Source organism: Procambarus clarkii, chromosome 46, assembly GCF_040958095.1.
Source record: "Procambarus clarkii isolate CNS0578487 chromosome 46, FALCON_Pclarkii_2.0, whole genome shotgun sequence".
Classification (NCBI taxonomy): Eukaryota; Metazoa; Arthropoda; class Malacostraca; order Decapoda; family Cambaridae; genus Procambarus; species Procambarus clarkii.
The window spans coordinates 7,429,653-7,450,582 of NC_091195.1; the positions used below are offsets into that span (position 1 = coordinate 7,429,653).

Here is a 20,930-nt window from a genome sequence, read left to right on the forward strand (position 1 = left end):
TAGGGTGAACACTGGCCAGGTGTGGGAGAGCAGGTAGGGTGAACACTGGCCAGGTGTGGAAGGGAAGGTAGGGTGAACACTGGCCAGGTGTGGAAGGGAAGGTAGGGTGAACACTGGCGAGGTGTGGGAGGGAAGGTAGAGTGAACACTGGCGAGGTGTGGAAGGGAAGGTAGGGTGAACCTGGCGAGGTGTGGCAGGGCAGGTAGGGTGAACACTGGCGAGGTGTGGAAGGGAAGGTAGGGTGAACACTGGCGAGGTGTGGATGGGAAGGTAGGGTGAACACTAGCGAGGTGTGGAAGGGAAGGTAGGGAGAACACTAGCGAGGTGTGGGAGGGCAGGTAGGGTGAACACTGGCCAGGTGTGGGAGGGCAGGTAGGGTGAACACTGGCCAGGTGTGGGAGGGCAGGTAGGGTGAACACTAGCGAGGTGTGGGAGGGCAGGTAGGGTGAACTCTGGCGAGGTGTGGAAGGGAAGTTAGGGTGAACACTGGTGAGGTGTGGAAGGGCAGGTAGGGTGAACACTGGCCAGGTGTGGGAGGGCAGGTAGGGTGAACACTGGCCAGGTGAGGGAGGGCAGGTAGGGTGAACACTAGCGAGGTGTGGGAGGGCAGGTAGGGTGAACACTGGCCAGGTGTGGGAGGGCAGGTAGGGTGAACACTGCCGAAGTGTGGGAGGGCAGGTAGGGTGGACACTGGCCAGGTGTGGGAGGGCAGGTAGGGTGAAAACTGGCCAGGTGTGGGAGGGCAGGTAGGGTGAACACTGGCGAAGTGTGGGAGGGCAGGTAGGGTGGACACTGGCCAGGTGTGGGAGAGCAGGTAGGGTGAAAACTGGCCAGGTGTGGGAGGGCAGGTAGGGTGAACACTGGCCAGGTGTGGGAGGGCAGGTAGGGTGAACACTGGCCAGGAGTGGGAGAGCAGGTAGGGTGAACACTGGCCAGGTGTAAGAGAGCAGGTAGGGTGAACACTGGCCAGGTGTGGGAGGGCAGGTAGGGTGAACACTGGCCAGGTGTGGAAGGGAAGGTAGGGTGAACACTGGCCAGGTGTGGAAGGGAAGGTAGGGTGAACTCTGGCGAGGTGTGGGAGGGCAGGTAGGGTGAACCTGGCGAGGTATGGGAGGGCAGGTAGGGTGAACCTGGCGAGGTGTGGAAGGGAAGGTAGGGTGAACACTGGCGAGGTGTGGAAGGGAAGGTAGGGTGAACACTGGCGAGGTGTGGGAGGGCAGGTAGGGTGAACCTGGCGAGGTGTGGGAGGGCAGGTAGGGTGGACACTGGCGAGGTGTAGAAGGGAAGGTAGGGTGAACACTGGCCAGGTGTGGGAGGGCAGGTAAGGTGAACACTAGCCAGGTGTCGGAGGGCAGGTAGGGTGAACACTAGCGAGGTGTGGGAGGGCAGGTAGGGTGAACACTGGCCAGGTTTGGAAGGGCAGGTAGGGTGAACACTGGCGAAGTGTGGGAGGGCAGGTAGGGTGAACACTGGCCAGGTGTGGGAGAGCAGGTAGGGTGAACACTGGCCAGGTGTGGAAGGGAAGGTAGGGTGAACACTGGCGAAGTGTGGGAGGGCAGGTAGGGTGAACACTGGCGAGGTGTGGAAGGGCAGGTAGGGTGAACACTGGCGAGGTGTGGAAGGGAAGGTAGGGTGAACCTGGCGAGGTGTGGGAGGGCAGGTAGGGTGAACACTGGCGAGGTGTGGGAGGGAAGGTAGGGTGAACACTGGCGAGGTGTGGAAGGGAAGGTAGGGTGAACCTGGCGAGGTGTGGCAGGGCAGGTAGGGTGAACACTGGCGAGGTGTGGAAGGGAAGGTAGGGTGAACACTGGCGAGGTGTGGATGGGAAGGTAGGGTGAACACTAGCGAGGTGTGGAAGGGAAGGTAGGGAGAACACTAGCGAGGTGTGGGAGGGCAGGTAGGGTTAACACTAGCGAGGTGTGGGAGGGCAGGTAGGGTGAACTCTGGCGAGGTGTGGAAGGGAAGTTAGGGTGAACACTGGTGAGGTGTGGAAGGGCAGGTAGGGTGAATACTGGCGAGGTGTGGAAGGGAAGGTAGGGTGAACACTGGCCAGGTGTGGAAGGGCAGGTAGGGTGAACACTGGCCAGGTGTGGAAGGGAAGGTAGGGTGAACACTGGCGAGGTGTGGATAGGAAGGTAGGGTGAACACTGGCCAGGTGTGGGAGAGCAGGTAGGGTGAACACTGGCCAGGTGTGGAAGGGAAGGTAGGGTGAACACTGGCCAGGTGTGGAAGGGAAGGTAGGGTGAACACTGGCGAGGTGTGGGAGGGAAGGTAGAGTGAACACTGGCGAGGTGTGGAAGGGAAGGTAGGGTGAACCTGGCGAGGTGTGGCAGGGCAGGTAGGGTGAACACTGGCGAGTTGTGGAAGGGAAGGTAGGGTGAACACTGGCGAGGTGTGGATGGGAAGGTAGGGTGAACACTAGCGAGGTGTGGAAGGGAAGGTAGGGAGAACACTAGCGAGGTGTGGGAGGGCAGGTAGGGTGAACACTAGCCAGGTGTGGGAGGGCAGGTAGGGTGAACACTGGCCAGGTGTGGGAGGGCAGGTAGGGTGAACACTAGCGAGGTGTGGGAGGGCAGGTAGGGTGAACTCTGGCGAGGTGTGGAAGGGAAGTTAGGGTGAACACTGGTGAGGTGTGGAAGGGCAGGTAGGGTGAACACTGGCCAGGTGTGGGAGGGCAGGTAGGGTGAACACTGGCCAGGTGAGGGAGGGCAGGTAGGGTGAACACTAGCGAGGTGTGGGAGGGCAGGTAGGGTGAACACTGGCCAGGTGTGGGAGGGCAGGTAGGGTGAACACTGGCGAAGTGTGGGAGGGCAGGTAGGGTGGACACTGGCCAGGTGTGGGAGGGCAGGTAGGGTGAAAACTGGCCAGGTGTGGGAGGGCAGGTAGGGTGAACACTGGCGAAGTGTGGGAGGGCAGGTAGGGTGGACACTGGCCAGGTGTGGGAGGGCAGGTAGGGTGAAAACTGGCCAGGTGTGGGAGGGCAGGTAGGGTGAACACTGGCCAGGTGTGGGAGGGCAGGTAGGGTGAACACTGGCCAGGAGTGGGAGAGCAGGTAGGGTGAACACTGGCCAGGTGTAAGAGAGCAGGTAGGGTGAACACTGGCCAGGTGTGGGAGGGCAGGTAGGGTGAACACTGGCCAGGTGTGGAAGGGAAGGTAGGGAGAACACTGGCCAGGTGTGGAAGGGAAGATAGGGTGAACACTGGTCAGGTGTGAGAGGGAAGGTAGGGTGAACACTGGCGAAGTGTGGGAGGGCAGGTAGGGTGCACACTGGCCAGGTGTGGGAGAGCAGGTAGGGTGAACACTGGCCAGGTGTGGGAGGGCAGGTAGGGTGAACACTGGCGAGGTGTGGAATGGCAGGTAGGGTGAACACTGGCGAGGTGTGGAAGGGAAGGTAGGGTGAACCTGGCGAGGTGTGGGAGGGCAGGTAGCGTGAACACTGGCGAGGTGTGGGAGGGAAGGTAGGGTGAACACTGGCGAGGTGTGGAAGGGAAGGTAGGGTGAACCTGGCGAGGTGTGGCAGGGCAGGTAGGGTGAACACTGGCGAGGTGTGGAAGGGAAGGTAGGGTGAACACTGGCGAGGTGTGGAAGGGAAGTTAGGGTGAACACTAGCGAGGTGTGGAAGGGAAGGTAGGGTGAACACTAGCGAGGTGTGGGAGGGCAGGTAGGGTGAACACTGGCCAGGTGTGGGAGGGCAGGTAGGGTGAACACTGGCCAGGTGTGGGAGGGCAGGTAGGGTGAACACTAGCGAGGTGTGGGAGGGCAGGTATGGTGAACTCTGGCGAGGTGTGGAAGGGAAGGTAGGGTGAACACTGGCGAGGTGTGGAAAGGCAGGTAGGGTGAACACTGGCGAGGTGTGGAAGGGAAGGTAGGGTGAACACTGGCGAGGTGTGGAAGGGAAGGTAGGGTGAACCTGGCGAGGTGTGGAAGGGAAGGTAGGGTGAGCACTGGCGAGGTGTGGAAGGGAAGGTAGGGTGAACCTGGCGAGGTGTGGAAGGGAAGGTAGGGTGAACACTGGCGAGGTGTGGAAGGGAAGGCAGGGTGAACCTGGCGAGGTGTGGAAGGGAAGGTAGGGTGAACACTGGCGAGGTTTGGGAGGGCAGGTAGGGTGAACCTGGCGAGGTGTGGGAGGGCAGGTAGGGTGAACCTGGCGAGGTGTGGAAGGCAAGGTAGGGTGAACACTGGCGAGGTGTGGAAGGGAAGGTAGGGTGAACATTGGCGAGGTGTGGAAGGGAAGGTAGGGTGAACCTTGCGAGGTGTGGAAGGGAAAGTAGGGTGAACATTGGCGAGGTGTGGGAGGGCAGGTAGGGTGAACCTGGCGAGGTGTGGGAGGACAGGTAGGGTGGACACTGGCGAGGTGTGGAAGGGAAGGTAGGGTGAACACTGGTCAGGTGTGGGAGGGCAGGTAGGGTGAACACTGGCCAGGTGTGGGAGGCCAGGTAGGGTGAACACTAGCGAGGTGTGGGAGGGCAGGTAGGGTGAACACTGGCCAGGTGTGGGAGGGCAGGTAGGGTGAACACTGGCGAAGTGTGGGAGGGCAGGTAGGGTGGACACTGGCCAGGTGTGGGAGGGCAGGTAGGGTGAACACTGGCCAGGTGTGGGAGGGCAGGTAGGGTGAACACTGGCCAGGTGTAGGAGGGCAGGTAGGGTGAACACTGGACATGTGTGGAAGGGAAGGTAGGGTGAACACTGGCGAAGTGTGGGAGGGCAGGAAGGGTGAACACTGACGAGGTGTGGAAAAGCAGGTAGGGTGAACACTGGCCAGGTGTGGGAGGGCAGGTAGGGTGAACACTGGCCAGGTGTGGGAGGGCAGGTAGGGTGAACACTGGCCAGGTGAGGGAGGGCAGGTAGGGTGAACACTAGCGAGGTGTGGGAGGGCAGGTAGGGTGAACACTGGCCAGGTGTGGGAGGGCAGGTAGGGTGAACACTGGCGAAGTGTGGGAGGGCAGGTAGGGTGGACACTGGCCAGGTGTGGGAGGGCAGGTAGGGTGAAAACTGGCCAGGTGTGGGAGGGCAGGTAGGGTGAACACTGGCGAAGTGTGGGAGGGCAGGTAGGGTGGACACTGGCCAGGTGTGGGAGGGCAGGTAGGGTGAAAACTGGCCAGGTGTGGGAGGGCAGGTAGGGTGAACACTGGCCAGGTGTGGGAGGGCAGGTAGGGTGAACACTGGCCAGGTGTGGAAGGGAAGGTAGGGTGAACACTGGCGAAGTGTGGGAGGGCAGGAAGGGTGAACACTGGCCAGGTGTGGGAGAGCAGGTAGGGTGAACACTGGCCAGGTGTGGGAGGGCAGGTAGGGTGAACACTGGCCAGGTGTGGGAGGGCAGGTAGGGTGAACACTGGCCAGGTGTGGAAGGGAAGGTAGGGTGAACACTGGCGAAGTGTGGGAGGGCAGGAAGGGTGAACACTGGCCAGGTGTGGGAGAGCAGGTAGGGTGAACACTGGCCAGGTGTGGGAGGGCAGGTAGGGTGAACACTGGCCAGGTGTGGGAGGGCAGGTAGGGTGAACACTGGCCAGGTGTGGGAGGGCAGGTAGGGTGAACACTGGCGAGGTGTGGGAGGGCAGGTAGGGTGGACACTGGCGAGGTGTGGAATTGAAGGTAGGGTGAACACTGGCCAGGTGTGGGAGGGCAGGTAGGGTGAACACTGGCCAGGTGTGGGAGGGCAGATAGGGTGAACACTAGCGAGGTGTGGAAGGGCAGGTAGGGTGAACTCTGGCGAGGTGTGGAAGGGAAGGTAGGGTGAACACCGGCGAGGTGTGGAAGGGCAGGTAGGGTGAACACTGGCGAGGTGTGGAAGGGATGGTAGGGTGAACACTGGCGAGGTGTGGAAGGGCAGGTAGGGTGAACACTGGCGAGGTGTGGAAGGGAAGGTAGGGTGAACACTGTGCATGGCGAGGTGTGGAAGGGAAGGTAGGGTGAACCTGGCGAGGTGTGGAAGGGAAGGTAGGGTGAACACTGGCGAGGTGTGGAAGGGAAGGTAGGGTGAACACTGGCGAGGTGTGGAAGGGAAGGTAGGGTGAACACTGGCGAGGTGTGGAAGGGAAGGTAGGGTGAACACTGGCGAGGTGTGGGAGGGCAGGTAGGGTGAACACTGGCCAGGTGTGGGAGGGCAGGTAGGGTGAACACTGGCGAGGTGTGGGAGGGCTGGTAGGGTGGACACTGGCGAGGTGTGGAAGGGAAGGTAGGGTGAACACTGGCGAGGTGTGGTAGGGCAGGTAGGGTGAACCTGGCGGGGTGTGGGAGGGAGGGTGGGGTGAACACTGGCGAGGTGTGGAAGGGAAGGTAGGGTGAACCTGGCGAGGTGTGGAAGGGAAGGTAGGGTGAACCTGGCGAGGTGTGGAAGGGAAGGTAGGGTGAACACTGGCGAGGTGTGGAAGGGAAGGTAGGGTGAACCTGGCGAGGTGTGGAAGGGAAGGTAGGGTGAACTCTGGCGAGGTGTGGGAGGGCAGGTAGGGTGAACCTGGCGAGGTGTGGGAGGGCAGGTAGGGTGAACCTGGCGAGGTGTGGAAGGGAAGGTAGGGTGAACACTGGCGAGGTGTGGAAGGGAAGGTAGGGTGAACACTGGCGAGGTGTGGGAGGGCAGGTAGGGTGAACCTGGCGAGGTGTGGGAGGGCAGGTAGGGTGGACACTGGCGAGGTGTAGAAGGGAAGGTAGGGTGAACACTGGCCAGGTGTGGGAGGGCAGGTAAGGTGAACACTAGACAGGTGTGGGAGGGCAGGTAGGGTGAACACTAGCGAGGTGTGGGAGGGCAGGTAGGGTGAACACTGGCCAGGTTTGGAAGGGCAGGTAGGGTGAACACTGGCGAAGTGTGGGAGGGCAGGTAGGGTGAACACTGGCCAGGTGTGGGAGAGCAGGTAGGGTGAACACTGGCCAGGTGTGGAAGGGAAGGTAGGGTGAACACTGGCGAAGTGTGGGAGGGCAGGTAGGGTGAACACTGGCGAGGTGTGGAAGGGCAGGTAGGGTGAACACTGGCGAGGTGTGGAAGGGAAGGTAGGGTGAACCTGGCGAGGTGTGGGAGGGCAGGTAGGGTGAACACTGGCGAGGTGTGGGAGGGAAGGTAGGGTGAACACTGGCGAGGTGTGGAAGGGAAGGTAGGGTGAACCTGGCGAGGTGTGGCAGGGCAGGTAGGGTGAACACTGGCGAGGTGTGGAAGGGAAGGTAGGGTGAACACTGGCGAGGTGTGGATGGGAAGGTAGGGTGAACACTAGCGAGGTGTGGAAGGGAAGGTAGGGAGAACACTAGCGAGGTGTGGGAGGGCAGGTAGGGTGAACACTGGCCAGGTGTGGGAGGGCAGGTAGGGTGAACACTGGCCAGGTGTGGGAGGGCAGGTAGGGTGAACACTAGCGAGGTGTGGGAGGGCAGGTAGGGTGAACTCTGGCGAGGTGTGGAAGGGAAGTTAGGGTGAACACTGGTGAGGTGTGGAAGGGCAGGTAGGGTGAACACTGGCGAGGTGTGGAAGGGAAGGTAGGGTGAACACTGGCCAGGTTTGGAAGGGCAGGTAGGGTGAACACTGGCCAGGTGTGGGAGGGCAGGTAGGGTGAACACTGGCCAGGTGTGGGAGGGCAGGTAGGGTGAACACTGGCCAGGTGAGGGAGGGCAGGTAGGGTGAACACTAGCGAGGTGTGGGAGGGCAGGTAGGGTGAACACTGGCCAGGTGTGGGAGGGCAGGTAGGGTGAACACTGGCGAAGTGTGGGAGGGCAGGTAGGGTGGACACTGGCCAGGTGTGGGAGGGCAGGTAGGGTGAAAACTGGCCAGGTGTGGGAGGGCAGGTAGGGTGAACACTGGCGAAGTGTGGGAGGGCAGGTAGGGTGGACACTGGCCAGGTGTGGGTGGGCAGGTAGGGTGAAAACTGGCCAGGTGTGGGAGGGCAGGTAGGGTGAACACTGGCCAGGTGTGGGAGGGCAGGTAGGGTGAACACTGGCCAGGTGTGGAAGGGAAGGTAGGGTGAACACTGGCGAAGTGTGGGAGGGCAGGAAGGGTGAACACTGGCCAGGTGTGGGAGAGCAGGTAGGGTGAACACTGGCCAGGTGTGGGAGGGCAGGTAGGGTGAACACTGGCCAGGTGTGGGAGGGCAGGTAGGGTGAACACTGGCCAGGTGTGGGAGGGCAGGTAGGGTGAACCCTGGCGAGGTGTGGGAGGGCAGGTAGGGTGGACACTGGCGAGGTGTGGAATTGAAGGTAGGGTGAACACTGGCCAGGTGTGGGAGGGCAGGTAGGGTGAACACTGGCCAGGTGTGGGAGGGCAGGTAGGGTGAACACTAGCGACGTGTGGGAGGGCAGGTAGGGTGAACTCTGGCGAGGTGTGGAAGGGAAGGTAGGGTGAACACCGGCGAGGTGTGGAAGGGCAGGTAGGGTGAACACTGGCGAGGTGTGGAAGGGATGGTAGGGTGAACATTGGCGAGGTGTGGAAGGGCAGGTAGGGTGAACACTGGCGAGGTGTGGAAGGGAAGGTAGGGTGAACACTGTGCATGGCGAGGTGTGGAAGGGAAGGTAGGGTGAACCTGGCGAGGTGTGGAAGGGAAGGTAGGGTGAACACTGGCGAGGTGTGGAAAGGAAGGTAGGGTGAACACTGGCGAGGTGTGGAAGGGAAGGTAGGGTGAACACTGGCGAGGTGTGAAAGGGAAGGTAGGGTGAACACTGGCGAGGTGTGGGAGGGCAGGTAGGGTGAACACTGGCCAGGTGTGGGAGGGCAGGTAGGGTGAACACTGGCGAGGTGTGGGAGGGCTGGTAGGGTGGACACTGGCGAGGTGTGGAAGGGAAGGTAGGGTGAACACTGGCGAGGTGTGGTAGGGCAGGTAGGGTGAACCTGGCGGGGTGTGGGAGGGAGGGTGGGGTGAACACTGGCGAGGTGTGGAAGGGAAGGTAGGGTGAACCTGGCGAGGTGTGGAAGGGAAGGTAGGGTGAACCTGGCGAGGTGTGGAAGGGAAGGTAGGGTGAACACTGGCGAGGTGTGGAAGGGAAGGTAGGGTGAACCTGGCGAGGTGTGGAAGGGAAGGTAGGGTGAACTCTGGCGAGGTGTGGGAGGGCAGGTAGGGTGAACCTGGCGAGGTGTGGGAGGGCAGGTAGGGTGAACCTGGCGAGGTGTGGAAGGGAAGGTAGGGTGAACACTGGCGAGGTGTGGAAGGGAAGGTAGGGTGAACACTGGCGAGGTGTGGGAGGGCAGGTAGGGTGAACCTGGCGAGGTGTGGGAGGGCAGGTAGGGTGGACACTGGCGAGGTGTAGAAGGGAAGGTAGGGTGAACACTGGCCAGGTGTGGGAGGGCAGGTAAGGTGAACACTAGCCAGGTGTGGGAGGGCAGGTAGGGTGAACACTAGCGAGGTGTGGGAGGGCAGGTAGGGTGAACACTGGCCAGGTGTGGGAGGGCAGGTAGGGTGAACACTGGCGAAGTGTGGGAGGGCAGGTAGGGTGGACACTGGCCAGGTGTGGAAGGGAAGGTAGGGTGAACACTGGCGAAGTGTGGGAGGGCAGGAAGGGTGAACACTGGCCAGGTGTGGGAGAGCAGGTAGGGTGAACACTGGCCAGGTGTGGGAGGGCAGGTAGGGTGAACACTGGCCAGGTGTGGGAGGGCAGGTAGGGTGAACACTGGCCAGGTGGGGGAGGGCATGTAGGGTGAACACTGGCCAGGTGTGGGAGGGCAGGTAGGGTGAACACTGGCCAGGTGTGGGAGGGCAGGTAGGGTGAACACTGGCCAGGTGTGGAAGGGCAGGTAGGGTGAACACTGGCGAAGTGTGGGAGGGCAGGTAGGGTGAACACTGGCCAGGTGTGGGAGAGCAGGTAGGGTGAACACTGGCCAGGTGTGGAAGGGAAGGTAGGGTGAACACTGGCGAAGTGTGGGAGGGCAGGTAGGGTAGACACTGGTCTGGTGTGGGAGGGCAGGTAGGGTGAACACTAGCGAGGTGTGGGAGGGCAGGTAGGGTGAACACTGGCGAGGTGTGGGAGGGCAGGTAGGGTGAACACTGGCCAGGAGTGGGAGAGCAGGTAGGGTGAACACTGGCCAGGTGTGGGAGAGCAGATAGGGTGAACACTGGCCAGGTGTGGGAGGGCAGGTAGGGTGAACACTGGCCAGGTGTGGAAGGGAAGGTAGGGTGAACACTGGCCAGGTGTGGAAGGGAAGGTAGGGTGAACACTGGCCAGGTGTGGGAGGGCAGGTAGGGTGAACACTGGCCAGGTGTGGAAGGGCAGGTAGGGTGAACACTGGCGAAATGTGGGAGGGCAGGTAGGGTGAACACTGGTCAGGTGTGGGAGAGCAGGTAGGGTGAACTCTGGCCAGGTGTGGAAGGGAAGGTAGGGTGAACACTGGCGAAGTGTGGGAGGGCAGGTAGGGTGGACACTGGTCAGGTGTGGGAGGGCAGGTAGGGTGAACACTGGCGAGGTGTGGGAGGGCAGGTAGGGTGAACACTGGCCAGGTGTGGGAGAGCAGGTAGGGTGAACACTGCCCAGGTGTGGGAGAACAGGTAGGGTGAACACTGGCCAGGTGTGGGAGGGCAGGTAGGGTGAACACTGGCCAGGTGTGGAAGGGAAGGTAGGGTGAACACTGGCCAGGTGTGGAAGGGAAGGTAGGGTGAACACTGGCCAGGTGTGGAAGGGCAGGTAGGGTGAACACTAGTGAGGTGTGGGAGGGCAGGTAGGGTGAACACTGGCCAGGTGTGGGAGGGCAGGTAGGGTGAACACTGGCGAGGTGTGGGAGGGCAGGTAGGGTGAACACTGGCTAGGTGTGGGAGGGCAGGTAGGGTGAACACTGGCCAGGTGTGGGAGAGCAGGTAGGGTGAACACTGGCCAGGTGTGGGAGGGCAGGTAGGGTGAACACTGGCCAGGTGTGGGAGAGCAGGTAGGGTGAACACTGGCCAGGTGTGGGAAAGCAGGGGCCAGATTCACGAAATCACTTACGCAAGCACTTACGAACGTGTACATCTATCCTTAATCTTTGACGGCTTTGGTTACATTTATTAAACAGTTTACAAGCATGAATGCTACCTATTCAATTGTTGTTATTGTTATAATCAGCCTCGGTGCTTCGGAGCTCATTAACTGTTTAATAATTGTAAACAAAACCGCCAAAGGTTGAGAAAAGATGTACAGGTTCGTAAGTGCTTGCGTAAGTGCTTTCATGAATCTGACCCCAGGTAGGATGAACGCTGGCGAAGTGTGTGTTTGTGGGGGTGGGGGGTGGGACAAATAAGGTGACACTGGCGTTGGACCACTACACTTTGTTCAGTTACAACAGTTTTATTTCCATCCCTTGCACCCCCCCTCCCCAGTCCCATCCTAAATCCTTTTCCTGATCCTTTCCAAGGGCTAAATAGTGATAATGGCTTGGCTTTTTCCCCTGATAATTCCCTTCCTTTCCTAGGAAATAATCGGACAATATACTCTGACGTTGGTGTGTCCTGGTGTTATTAACTATATGTAACAAGTAGATCTCTAGTAGATGAAATATGTTAAGATCAAGTAGATGTAAAACGTTAAGATCAAGTAGATGTAAAATGTTAATATAGGCACATGGCCTATTTGGGAGAACGGCATTGTATTGTAACTTAGTGGAAAGACTATTGTATTGTTGACATGGCGAGGGTAATCGCCCACTTCACACACTCTTGGTGTGGGCCGCAATCATGGTTCTACATTTATATGCATATGTACTTGTAGGGAATTTAATTGCGATCACAGTGATACTAAATTTAACTCTGTAGGCCAAGTGTGGAGTTGACAACCTTGAAAAGAATGGAAACATTTCGTCGCTGTTTGGAGCTCACGGCTAGTGATCGATGTAGTTCTTCAGCTTTTTGTGTGATTTAATTCATGCTTTGGTGACATATACATACGTTCTTATATGTTCTTATAGATCATTCTATTGCGAACACTTTGGTACAAAAATGAAATCAGTACATCGAAAATTAAGGTCAGGACAGCGAAAAGAGTATGCACTTTTCAGTGTTGCCGCTCGGTCACCCGAAAACGCTGAGCGCATGAGGGGGTACCAAACGTCCATATCGCCGTGCGCATCAAAGTGTTAAGATCAAGTAGATGTAAAATGTTAAGATCAAGTAGATGTAAAGTGTTAAGATCAAGTAGATGTAAAATGTTAAGATCAAGTAGATGTAAAATTTTAAGATCATGTAGATGTAAAATGTTAAGATCAAGTAGATGTAAAATGTTAAGATCAAGTAGATGTAAAATGTTAAGATCAAGTAGATGTAAAATGTTAAGATCAAGTAGATGTAAAATGTTAAGATCATGTAGATGTAAAATGTTAAGATCAAGTAGATGTAAAATGTTAAGATCATGTAGATGTAAAATGTTAAGAACAAGTAGATGTAAAATGTTAAGATCAAGTAGATGTAAAATTTTAAGATCATGTAGATGTAAAATGTTAAGAACAAGTAGATGTAAAATGTTAAGATCAAGTAGATGTAAAATGTTAAGGTCAAGTAGATGTTAAATATCATAAACAGAAATAAAACTTAAACTCTAGTAGATTTTTTTTTTTTGCAGGGATATTCCTGCGCGGGCCCTAAACCTCTGGCTGGCCCATTAAGTGTTGCTTGTTTCTGTTTTACTTGGGCGGAGTATGAGTATTTATGACTCGTATGGTCGCTTCAGTAAGATTTTACCATATGTGTTTAACAACTTCTTCTGCTCTGTTGAATCTAAGTTGAAATCTTAATGGGTTTGTAACTGTGCACTGTGTTAGATAATGTTCCAGTGGTCTGTTGTGGGTGTAACTGTGCACTGTGTTAGATAATGTTCCAGTGGTCTGCTGGGAATTTCTCCTCAGTGCTGATATTTCCTCTCATCTTCCGGAACCTGTAAGCCTATTTCCCATGCACATGGGTATCAATGCCTGATGCGATGTAAGTGTACTTCTGTTGCTCTACTGCTCCCTTTCATCAAACTAAGTGGCTCGTAGTTGGTTGAATTCTTATAGCAACCCTCAGATCCTGATGTTGCAACTGCTGTGTTGTGGTCACTGTACTTTCTAGTAGATGTAAAAAGCTAAGCTTAAGTAGATGTAAAAACTAAGCCTCTAGAACATGTAAAAGTTTAAGCAGAAGTAAATGTAAAAAATTAAGCTGAAGTAGGTGAAGAGCCAAGAAATATTTCTCACAAGAGCAGAATATGATTATTGATGTGTGAGAGAGAGATCTTTTAGAGCATAAGATGATTGCTTGCACGAGTGCTTGCACGACACAACTTTGTTATTCTATATCCAAAGTGTGTCAAGCTGGATGTCTGTGGATTGATCTTCACATGAAGAGTCAAAGAGTCGTCTGGATCAGTTGCAATGGAGAATACAAAGCCACAGTTCCAGGTGCAAGGTTCCCTTAGACAATATGAGAGATTTTTGCTACAGCTTGGTAGTGGGGGGGGGGAGACAGGGTCCCTTCCCTCTTAAACAGTTGGAAGCTGACCACAACCCACTCACTCCCACACCTCTCAGACGCAGTGTCGTCCTCTGGTGAGACGCCCTGAAACTAAACATGACGTCATTGGCAGCAATGTGCCGCTGCCTATCAGGATGGGTTTACAGAAAATGCGGGAAGGCCTATGCATGTGACTGGACAATAGGTTTATGACATCAAAGAATGCTGGAGGGCATTCATTCAGTACTGGACTCTCAAAGAGGAGAGAGACTGCTTTCCGAGCTCTAAGGCAGGCCTCGTAGTTCTAAGTTCTCAGAGTAACAGTTTACCTGAACACCAGTACTATTTCAGATCCGACTCACTTTGTAATACAGGTGTCAAAGTGTTCATCAACTTCTTTTTGGAAGGTTATTAATTTCCGACACCAGCAACGGTTCAAGGACAAGCCTAGACCATGGGTGCTCGTATAGATAATAATAGCAGTGTGAAGTACCTGTGAAAGAGAAAGACGTGATTTCATAGACAGCAGCGATAAAGGTGGAATCTCAAATAACCGGCAAGGGAGAACAGTGTGTGCTCTCGTATCGAATCTTAGTTCACATTGATAAGACTCAGTGTTACGTGGGAGTCTGAGAGGAAGTGATTGAGAGGAAGATAACTGTTGGTTAGACAAGTTGTTGAAGTTGAAGGCTAAAGGAACACTTTTAATTACCACCATTGGTTAGTGTACAGTTGAAGGCTATAGGAACACTGTCAATTACCACCATTGGTAACTATTGTTGGTCAACAATTGAAGGCTACAGGAACACTCTCAAGTACCACCATTGGTAACTGTTGGTTAGTCAACAATTGAAGGCTACAGGAACACTGCCGAGTACCACTATTGATAACTATTGTTGGTCAACAGTTGAAGGCTACAGGAACACTGCCAAGTACCACCGTTAGTAGCTATTGAGTTAGTCAACAGTTGTCGGAAAACCCGACACCATTTACTAATATTCAATACAATGGGCGGATAATATTGCTGCTTTATTGTAATACCAATTTAATCCATATAAAATGTAGCACAGTGGTATTTTCCTAGGAAGAAAACGGGATATCATTGCCATATGCCGCTATTAGATTCACCAGCTAATTCTGTTGGGAATTATCCTTAATACAGTGGTCACGACATTGTTAATATCATAAAAACCCTTTCCCTTGAACCAACTTAATTATTAGCATCAAAATATATTAAATGTAGGCACTCTCTAACCACTTCTTGATGCATCTGGAGAACAAGGGATGCGTAAGTGGGAGGGAGGCCACAGTAGACAGCCATTTTTAACAACAGTCGCAGGACCAAATTTAGCTCCTAGAATTCTCCCTTGGACAGCTGGGTAAAGGAAGTAAAGTGCTTCTGTTATCAACATGCAAATACGTCTACTCAAGAGAGGAGTCATTTCTTATTCTTATATTATCTAGCTTATTAGAGACCTTTAATATTTAGATTTAGGATCATTTCCGGTTAGAACCTGGGACACGACCTTAGTGAGTAATATTCTCATCTCTTTATTTAAACTATCAATATATTCCTCTGATAGAGCTGTCATATATTTGGATTCCTGCTACTATCGTGAGTGCCTTTCGACAGGTGAAATGGGAGAAGAAGAAGTAATAACAATCACTTGGCACACCAGTACATGGTGTTGATGTATCCTCAACCACGAGGATTTTTTGGTGTGATCATCCTTGTTCTTAACTGGTGGACTAAGCCTACGTACAATTAGATAAGGTATAAGGGGTTATTCAGTAAATTCAGTTTTAATAATAAAAGGATAGACTGGGAGAAAATAAACAGGGAACTTACAAACATTCCATGGGAAACTGTTGTAAGTAATACAAGTCCTACAGAAGGAATTGAAAAACTGACTTCGGAAGCGTATCAAGTCTGTTTGAAACATGTTCCTTTGAGGAAAGCCAGAAAGAGGTCCAACGTAGAAAGACAACGCAGACGACACTATAAAAGAAGGAAAACAAATTACGGAAATGCTTAAGCAGACACAACTTTCCCATCAAAGAAGGAATAATTTAAATAGAGAGATTGAAGAAAACGAGTGGAAATTGAAATACTCATATCACACTGAAGAAAGGCAGTTAGAACAGAAAGCAATTCAGGAAATAAAGAAAAATTCAAATTACTTCTTCACACATGCGAAATCAAAAGCAAAAACCACTGCCAGTATTCGACATATTCTTACGAGTGAAGGTTCATACTCGGAGGATGACAAAGAAATTAGTGAAATCCTAAAAAAACAGTATGAGGACATGTTTAGCACTCCAATAAACTACATGAAAGTGGAAGATCCAGACAATTTCTTTATGTGTGATATCCAAACCTCTGTAAATATAACTGATATCAACACGAGCATACTAGATTTTGAAAGAGAAATTGAAAACATGCCTATGCACTCAGCTCCGGGTCCAGATTCATGGAATTCAATATTTATAAAGAAATGCAAGGCGCAAGTAGCACAGGCACTCAGGATAGTGTGGAGGAAGAGCTTGGACATGGGGGAAATACCGGCTGAACTGAAAGTAGCAGACATAGCCCCTCTACACAAGGGAGGGAGCAAAGCATTGGCAAATGGCAAATAACTATAGACCAGTTGCACTAACGTCCCACATAATAAAATTATTTGAGAGAGTGATTAGGAGTCAGGTCACCAATTTCATGAAGACCAATGACCTTCACAACCCAGGCCAACATGGATTTCGAGCGGGAAGATCGTGCCTCTCACAGCTACTTGATCACTACGACAAAGTCACTGAGGCATTAGCAGAAAAACAGAATGTTGATGTGGTATACACTAACTTCGCAAAGGTTTTCGATAAATGTGACCATGGAGTGATAATACACAAAATTAGGTCAATGGGAATAACCGGTAAAGTAGGACGCTGGATACTCAGTTTTCTGTCAAACAGAACTCAACGAGTAACAGTCAATCATATAAAATCTAGTCCAAGCGCAGTTAAAAGCTTGGTACCTGAGGGTACAGTCCTTGCACCACTGCTTTTCCTTATTTTCATATCAGATATAGACAGAGATACAAGTCACAGCTTCGTATCATCCTTTGTAGATGGCACAAAAATCAACATGAAAATTACCTCGGCTGAAGACACTGAAAAACTAAAGCCTATATTAATAAAGTTTTTGACTGGGCAACAGAAAATAACATGATTTTAGAAGTGATAAATTACAAGTACTCAGGTACGGTAAAAATGTGGACCTGAAACATAATACAGGGTACAAAATATAATCAAATGTGCCCATAGTAGGAAAGCAGCATGTAAAGGATTTGGGAATAATGATGTCTGACGACCTAACGTTTAGGGAGCATAACCAAGCAAATATTGCGTCAGCCAGAAAAATGATTGGATGGATTACGAGAACTTTCAAATCCTGGGAACCCATCACAATGGTTGTACTATATAAATCACTTGTACTGTCCCGTATTGAGTACTGCTCAGTACTAACTTCCCACTTCAGAGCAGGAGAGAATGCTGAAATAGAGGGAATACAGAGAACATATACGGCATACATAGAAGCAATAAATCATCTAAATTATTAGGATCGTCTCAAAGCTCTCCAAATGTACTCACTAGAAAGAAGACGAGAGAGATATCAAATAATACACACATGGATGATACTGGAGGGCCAAGTACCAAATCTACCAACCCATCCTCCGAATAGACAGTACGTTTTAATACTAAGTGTAATAAGTACATTTTCATACTTACGTGTTTAGTACATAATTGCACTTATCGGGCTGTTACAGTTACCGGCTGGCCTCCCTAGAATATTCTCCCCGAAACGATGATTTCATTTTCTTTAATGTAACGGGTGTGCTGTTTTCTTTTCTTAATTTTTGCGGATACTCAGTCAATTTTGCTTATACTTGTATACTCAGCACAAATTTTGCCTTTATAATTTAAGGTGTCATGAAAATTGGCCGCTTTTGAGGCAATTAAGCATAGCAGAAGCAGTCACTGACATTCAAAGGAAAGAAGGGATGAGATAACTATTTAAATTACGATTTAAATCCTTCTAATTTTTGCTCGTTCGTCAATGAGAACTGATGCCAACGCACTGGCCAATAAACTGAATAATACTGGCCACTAAACAATAGATTGTTTGATTGATGATTGATGAAGATTAAGCCACCCAAAAGGTGGCACGGCCATGAATAGCCCGTAAGTGGAAGCCCTCTCTGAGCCATAACCAGTATCAATAGATGATACTGGAGATCTGTGGAGGTGCGATCGCACCCTGCCTGACGGGAGATGTCTCCCGTGACTAAACAATAAACTTGGGGGATGGGTTGCAACTACACAGTAAAATAACAACGTACTGGAGTGAACGATATGGAAGAAAATGCAGAATAGAACCAGTGAAGAGCAGGGGTGCCATAGGCACAATCAGAGAACACTGTATAAACATCAGAGGTCCACGGTTGTTCAATACCCTCCAAGCGAGCATAAGAAATATTGCCGGAACAACTGTGGACATCTTCATGAGGAAACTAGATTGTTTCCTATAAGGAGTGCCGGACCAACCGGGCTGTGGTGGGAATGTGGGCCTGTGGGCTGCTGCAAGCAACAGCCTATTGGATCAAACTCACAAGCCTTGTCTTGGGCCGGGCTTGGGGAGTAGAAGAACTCCCAAAACCCAATCAACCAGGTATCAACTAGGTATCTCAATTTACTTAGTTACATATGTAGTTTAATACTGTAGTGAATGTCTATTAACCAATAATTTGTATGGTTGACGGCATATTAACTATAAAACCCCTAGTAATGTGTAAGGAAATCAATTTGTGGAATTTATAAGAAATACAGTCCACTTTTAACCATCATACAATTTCCCATCGAAATATATAAATTAACGTAAAATATACATTCTATATATATATATATATATATATATATATATATATATATATATATATATATATATATATATATATATATATATATATATATATATATATATATTAGTATATTTTGGTAGCAGTCTTTCCTGTAGACATATATTATTAAATATGACCGAAAAAGTAAGATTAATAATTCTAACACGAATTTTCTCGATCTTTCGTACGTTTCTTTTCACTGTTGGTGGTAATTCAAAAATCAATTCTCCAAAATTCATTTTTATTTCTAGTCTGACGCGACACTTGAGCGTGTTTCGTAAAACTTATTACATTTTCAAAGACTTTAGTTTACACATACACAACTGAATAGAACTTACACATCTTCGATTTGTTTATATCTACATTTGAGTGAGGTGGATGGGGTGAGGTGGTATTAATAGGGTATTAAATTCCTAAACACAAGACAGAACACGAAACAATGGGTATTGAATGGAAGTGATTGTAGAAAGCCTATTGGTCCATATTTCTTGATGCTTCTATATTGGAGCAGAGTCTTGAGGTGGGTAGAATATAGTTGTGCATTAATTGGCTGTTGATTGCTGGTGTTGACTTCTTGATGAGTAGTGCCTCGCAGACGTCAAGCCGCCTGCTATCGCTGTATCTATCGATGATTTCTGTGTTGTTTACTAGGATTTCTCTGGCGATGGTTTGGTTGTGGGAAGAGATTATATGTTCCTTAATGGAGCCCTGTTGCTTATGCATCATTAAACGCCTAGAAAGAGATGTTGTTGTCTTGCCTATATACTGGGTTTTTTGGAGCTTACAGTCATCAAGAGGGCATTTGAAGGCATAGACGACGTTGGTCTCTTTTAAAGCGTTCTGCTTTGTGTCTGGAGAGTTTCTCATGAGTAGGCTGGCCGTTTTTCTGGTTTTATAGTAAATCGTCAGTTGTATCCTCTGATTTTTGTCTGTAGGGATAACGTTTCTATTAACAATATCTTTCAGGACCCTTTCCTCCGTTTTATGAGCTGTGGAAAAGAAGTTCCTGTAAAATAGTCTAATAGGGGGTATAGGTGTTGTTAGTTGTCTCTTCAGAGGTTGCATGGCGTTTCACTTTCCTTCTTATGATGTCTTCGACGAAACCATTGGAGAAGCCGTTGTTGACTAGGACCTGCCTTACCCTACAGAGTTCTTCGTCGACTTGCTTCCATTCTGAGCTGTGGCTGAGAGCACGGTCGACATAGGCGTTAACAACACTCCTCTTGTACCTGTCTGGGCAGTCGCTGTTGGCATTTAGGCACATTCCTATGTTCGTTTCCTTAGTGATCACAGTCCCCGTGGTGGAGTGGTTAAGACACTCGCCTGGCGTTTCACGAGCGCTTTGTCCTGGGTTCGTATCCTGGCCGGGGAAGATTTACTGGGCGTCAATCCTTGACTTTAGTCTTTGTTTACCCAACAGTAAAATGGGTACCTGGTTGTTTAACGATTTGGCGTGTCGTATTCCGGGGGAACATAGGATTAAGGACCTGCCCGAAATGCGACGCGTGCTGGTGGCTGTACAAGAATGTAAGAACTCTTGTATATATAAATAATATAAATAAATAATAATGATTCTTGTGCCAAACATTCGGTTTGTTGGAACGAAAATATAAAACGATGTGACCTTTGAATGACTATGAGTACACTACTGCAAACATGATAGATATGGTGTCCACTGCTAATCACACGATGTGTATGGGGTCCACTACCGCCCACTGGATATGTATGGGGTTCACTACTGCCAACAGGATGGGTATGGAGCCCACTTCCGCCTACAGAAAGGGTATGGGGGTCCACTACTGCCCACAGGATGGGTATGGGGTCCATTACTGCTCATTGCATGGGATTTGGGGGTCCACTACCGCCCACAGGATGTGTATGGGATCCATCACTACCCACAGGATGGATTTAGTTTAGTTTATTACTTATCCTATGCCATCATTTTTATATTCCACTTTCATCTCACTGTGATTATTTTTTTAATTTGAATTTGTATTGTAATTGTTCATTACACATTTTATTAAAATTTACTGTGACACACCTTCCCCATATTCCCCCCAAAAATCAGAATATCCTTAAGGTCTTCTCCAATCTTACTCCATGCAAACTACCATTGGATTCTCCTACCGCTCACAGGATAAGTATGAGGTCCATTATCGTCAACGGGAACGGTATGGTGTCCATTGCCAGATACGAGATGGGCATAGGGACCATAATTAAATCCACAGGATGGGTATGGAATCCATTACAACTCATGGGATGGGTATGGGGATCCTCTGTCTCCCACAGCATAGACATGGGGTCAACTAAAGTTCAGAGGATGGGTGTGTGGTTCACACCCATCCCCTGAGCTGTAGATGGGTGTGTGTGTGTAGGAGGGGGTGGGGGTGTAATACAGTAGCCTCGCCGGCCGGCCCGACTCACTCAACATCCTATCAATATAAATAAATATATACTAATAACATAGTCTACATAATATCGTATAATATGACAGGTATAACATTATAGAATACCCAGGAATATAAGAACATAATTCAAGATATAACAAAATCAATATATAATGACTGTACATTGACCTTAAGGAATGATCACAATGTATTCCAGTCATAACTGGTATATGCTGGA

The 20,930-nt window shown here is 50.9% G+C and overlaps 1 protein-coding gene and 1 long non-coding RNA gene across 2 annotated transcripts in view; both read right to left on the reverse strand.

Annotated features, from left to right (window-relative positions):
* LOC138350631 (uncharacterized) overlaps positions 1-17,382 on the reverse strand; it is a 135,481-nt gene extending 118,099 nt beyond the window's left edge. Inside the window, exon 1 of the long non-coding RNA XR_011222166.1 lies at positions 17,137-17,382. This is a non-coding gene — a long non-coding RNA (uncharacterized lncRNA). The remainder of the gene's footprint in view (positions 1-17,136) is intronic.
* LOC138350630 (uncharacterized) overlaps positions 1-20,930 on the reverse strand; it is a 196,876-nt gene that overhangs the window by 55,870 nt on the left and 120,076 nt on the right. The gene's annotated exons all lie outside the window — the stretch shown is intronic.